Source organism: Fulmarus glacialis, unplaced genomic scaffold, assembly GCF_000690835.1.
Source record: "Fulmarus glacialis isolate BGI_N327 unplaced genomic scaffold, ASM69083v1 scaffold7198, whole genome shotgun sequence".
NCBI classification, from domain to species: Eukaryota; Metazoa; Chordata; class Aves; order Procellariiformes; family Procellariidae; genus Fulmarus; species Fulmarus glacialis.
In genome coordinates, this window is record NW_009226239.1 from 8,641 (window position 1) to 11,405 (window position 2,765).

Below are 2,765 nucleotides of genomic sequence, written 5' to 3' on the forward strand. Positions count from 1 at the left end.
ATTTAATTTGGTATCTAAGCAAATCACCCTCTACCACTGAGGTAAGCAGGTGACTTAATTAGTATTTTAGACATAGGGAGCAAAGGACAGAAGCATAAGATATCCTGTGAGGCCTGGGAATAATTGCCAGGTCACAGAAGGAGCAGTAGCAACTTAAAAAAAGTACGGGGTTCTTTCCAGCACAACTTCTCACTTAGGCAAGGATCCAATGGGCAAATAAGCCTGATACATGCTCAGAGCTCCCCCAGGCTATGTTTTGCTTCTGATTATGCTAAATTTCCCAGAGACAGACAGTCTGCACAGGATTAGTACCAGTTCCCAAGCCTGAGAAGAATGTGCCAGGTGTCCCTCATTTTTGCCCCATTCCTCATGTTCTCTCCAAGTACCTGGGAGGCCTCTTTGGACATGAGCTCAGAACTCCACTCCTGCTAATGCCTGAGCACCTTTTCACTGGAAAAAGCATCAACAACACAAATGTAAAAAGAGATATATTGTTATCACTTTGCGGAAGGAGCGGGGAGGGACTGTATAATTTTAGCATTTTCAGTGCTAAAGGAAGAGTGTTTCTTCCACTAGCTCAGAATAAGAAAACTCTGTCTGATATGAAACACAGACAAGAAGAGACTCCTACCCCATTTGAGCTCTGCTGTGGGGTTTATCAGCCACAAATCAGCCCTGTGAGGAGAGGCAAGGCAAAGAAGGTACAGGAAGCCCAGCTCTGCAAAAAGGCAGGGGGTGGAAGCTCTCCAGCTTCAAGGACCCAATCCGTCAGAATCATGGGGAGTCACAGCACAGTAGTGAAGATGTTGGTTAAGATGTACTGGCACAACAGGAATCTGGCACAAGCCAGACTGTATGGAAGACCCATCTGAGACAGAGACAAGAGCAAGCTTTGAAGTGCAAAAACTGCTGGTGCCTTGTGTGGGGAGACCACATGTGCAATGGGTGGGTCAGGCTCTTCTTTGGAACATGGCACTTAGACACCAGGGTCAGGGCTGTGTGCCCAGGCTGTTTCTTTCTAACTTTGTCACTGTCTTAGCCAGACACTGAGATCACATCAGAGACCAGGTCAAAACCCCAGGTGTTCAAATTAGGTATGGGAAACAGAAGTTACAGAGGCCAGTCGAGGAAAGGTCACATTGCTTCCTGAAATGGCATGTAGGCCAAATGTCTATCCCAACTGACCAGGGAATAAGTGCTGCATTAACCCAATGTATCAGTAGCAGTCACAAAGCAGAACCACTCTTCCAAAGATAAACATGCTCCAGGATAATTGGATGATACAGCAGAAAGTGCTGGCCAGAGACCCAGGTCCTCTGGTATTTAACCATCCTCATGCTGGCATTAGGACAACAGACTTTAGGGAGAAGAAAAAAAAACTTATGAGAACTAAGTATCAAACTTATAAAACTTACAAAACTTACAACCTATCTTACAAACTAAATAGTAAACTTATGAAAACTAAACATCAAGTAAATATCATTGAGGACCCAGATTATACAGTTTTTCTGTAAGTGCTTAGAAAGTAGTTCTAGGGACTGCATCCTTTTGTAATGTCTCTTCTGCTCAGTGCTGAAAATATTACAAGTTTTTCTGAACGTGATATTTAAAGGCAAATAGTGTCACCACTCATTGATGATTTCTGCTCACAACACCGTTGTATGGGAGCTTTAACATCTCATTCAGACATGTAATTCTAAGAGCTGATGGAAACTTTTCTCCTATTATTATCAGTGATTTAGATACTTTTTTCTTTAGAATTGAAAAGATATGCTAAAGAAAACATGACATAAGAATGCAGTTGAGATCACTGTCTCTTACCCCACTATCAGTGAAGATTTCAGCACCATTAAAAAATATTTTTATAGTGCCCTGCTTAGCAAGACAGACATAAGGCTATGAGGTATCTATCAGGGTTTGCAGACATGCCTTCATCCAGATTTGTCTCAGTAATGAGATTGCAAACCTAATAACACTACTGGAGTCAGAGTTATTACCTATTTACAACAGAGTAAAAGGGCAGAATTTCTACTACAGGAATATGTGCAATAACAAGGAGTTAATAACAAATTGCATATCCTTGCCAGCATAATTCAGGATGACATTTACATAGCTAATAACATTCCAATAAGTAAAAAAGAAAAATCATCCTCCCCCACCTATACCAGTCTAAGACTTAAGTTGAACTAAAGCAAGGGCTCTGCCTTATTGATCTTTCATCTAGTACAAGGTAGAAACTCCACACTGGCTGTAGATGGAACAGCAGCAGTCTGGGGCTGTGGAATACCCATGTATCAGGTGCAATGACTATCAGCGGTATGACTAAAGTTAGTCTCTCACCACTCTTCCATCAGAGAAAAGCAGGGTTAGAAGGCTTCCTCTTCCTGCAGGGTAGTCCAGGGGACAGTAGCCAGTCCAGATCATTAGGCAAGTTCATGGTGTTAAGGCTGGTCCAAGGTCATGCTGGGAAATCAATTCACAAGTCAATGTCAGGTGAAGGTAACCAGGGTCAGACACAGGCCAGCAATCATCAGGCATCTTCACAGCCACAAGGCATGCCTGGGGTCAAGCTGTGAAATCAGTCCAGAGCAAGGCATAAGGCAACTCAGAGATCAATACTCCTACAAGGCAGCTCAAGCAGGAAGCAAGGTCCCCCACGGGGGCCTAAATGGCGCTCCTGGGCCTATGGGCAGAGAGCTTGGGTGGAGGCCCAGGTGAGGCCAGTCAGGGCCATTGAGGCTTGTTAGTGCACCCTGACAGCAGGA